The following is a 2,213-nucleotide window of genomic DNA, read 5'->3' as shown; positions in this document are numbered from 1 at the left end:
TGATAGCTACAATAAGAGGAAACCTACAAAGTTCAGCTCTACATGCTACATTGGATGCCATATTGCGCTCTCTTCTAAATAACATTTACAAAATTGGAGATATGTTTTTTCGATATGGGAACTGTCCCGATACTTGAAATGAGATTTTGCATATGCACCTTGACTTCACTGCTATATGTCAAAATTGGGGAGATAATTGCGTCGAAAATTTTATTTGCTAGGAATGGAGGTAATTTGCTGAGATTTGTGTGTTTTCTAAGAATGGAAAGAGCGTGAAGGACCTTTTCTTTCAATATATTAAGTGCCAATGAAAAGTTTTCCATTGAAGACATGAGTGTTCCCAAATAACTATAATTTTGAGCAATTTCAGTGGGTCATTGTCCATATAAAAATTAGACTCGACACATTGCTTAGCACGGTTTTGAAAACTCATAATTTGTTTGTTTTTGGATTGATACTTAACGTTAATATCCATGTACTGCAATAGGATGATAGTGTATTAAGGCAATTTTGCAGTCTTATTTTCGATCCTAAACCTTTCTCGATTACTATACATTTTGAACGTGGTAACTGTTCTGGGAAGCTAATGTGTCCTGATTTCTCTTTAAAATTTTCCGTTTATAGACAATTGTATTGAAACCTGAAAACGATAGTATATCCTTCTCAGTGTAGCTACATTTCCCAATTGGAGTAACACAATCTTTTCCTGGATTTCTGAAGTTTCTTGTTTTATCTTGCACCATGCAATTGTTGCCTTACTCTCAAAATGACCGGCGGTCACGACCATAATATATAGATTTAGGCCGGCCTAAAAGCGTAGCTCCTGGACCGGGTTGTTCAGAGCCGGACAAAGCTAACCCAGGATATATAACGTAGAATTTTGACTTGAGTTTTGTAACTTTGTGGTGAGGTTTTCTGTATATTGGCGGTCTGTTTTGAGTTTTAACACAAAACAAAAGCAGTGATAACGGTTAACTTCTAGTCCTAGGTTAGCGTTAACCGGCTTCCAAACAACCCGGCCCTGTTTTGAACAAGTTAGCCTGACATGAGCCCGCGATCCACTCGAAAAACAGCATTTGGTCAGCGGTAAACTTCCAAAGCACACGTGACCTCGATGACCTCTAAACTTGAGCCCGCGATATAACCACGTGATGCTGGTCAGCGGATACCTTGTTTTGAGAGATGTCAGTTGGTCATAACATGTATGTCTAATATCAAAGAACACGGTAAACCAAGTCTGCATGTCCCTGTCTACCTACTATTTGAAGTATGGCCGCCATGTTGCGCGACTCCGTGGTCGTCGTCGTCACTGTTGTGCGTACGCGCCCACGAGCAATACCGCTAGCCATGATAACCATGAGAAAATCCATTCACGGGTTTCCTTTTCTTTCCTATATGGGTATGGGGCTCCGTTTGGCGGCCCTTCGGGCCGCCTGAGCTCCGCTAAAACCCTTGCAAGAGAGATGTTGTTATATTCGGTCGTAATTATGTATGTTGTAGTTTGTTTATTGAAAGAAAATATCAGGGGGTCTAATTTCACGACACAAACACGCAAGCACCAACACCCACACTAATCTGGCTATTGTTTAGATCAATGATTTAAATCCTGGCATTTTTAAACTTATCATGCGGTAACCATCTTATTTATTTCGTTGTTATGTATATATATATTTTTTCAGAGATGGACGTTCCAGCTGTTGTGCACGCAAGCAATGATTTGCTTCGACAACTTGGACTTGAATAGGCTGGAGACCGATTGAGTTTGAAATGATTTTGTGATCGAGTGTGTGAGACAAGTGATAAATCTGGGGAAGGTAAAGAATTTAAAGAAGAGAATAGGACCCTGCCAGAATCATTTCTCCGCAAGAAGAGCTAGAGGCCAAAACCAGCAGGTGATCTCTCATCCTGAAGAAGTCAGTTGAAAAGTCCCGCAGATTTCAGCTGGGATAGAAACACTTTAAAGGTCATGCGCAAGGATTTGTTCTTATCCCATTGCCCAAGGGAGGAGGGACCGAGCAATCTCTATGTCTACAACATCGAGCCGGATAGATTTGATACAAGAGGGAAAAGCATTGTTCTTCCCAAAAGGTGGGAGCATATTTGGACGAGTAAAGGATATGTTATTCTCACTTCCCAATTTCAGAGATCAAGAATTTGGCCTTACTATTGAAACAGGGAACAGGGAAATTGCATTTAAGTGGCAGTCCGCCTAA

General features: G+C 40.6%; 1 pseudogene; it reads left to right on the top strand.

Moving 5' to 3' along the window:
* Nucleotides 1-1,681: 1,681 nt before the first annotated feature.
* Nucleotides 1,682-2,213, top strand: LOC149106944 (uncharacterized; annotated as a pseudogene).

The sequence above is a fragment of the Orbicella faveolata genome, unplaced genomic scaffold, assembly GCF_042242905.1.
Source record: "Orbicella faveolata isolate gen_17 unplaced genomic scaffold, um_ofav_v1 contig_3, whole genome shotgun sequence".
Classification (NCBI taxonomy): domain Eukaryota; kingdom Metazoa; phylum Cnidaria; class Anthozoa; order Scleractinia; family Merulinidae; genus Orbicella; species Orbicella faveolata.
Note: the sequence above shows the minus strand (reverse complement) of the source record. Positions and strands in the feature narration are given on the sequence as shown.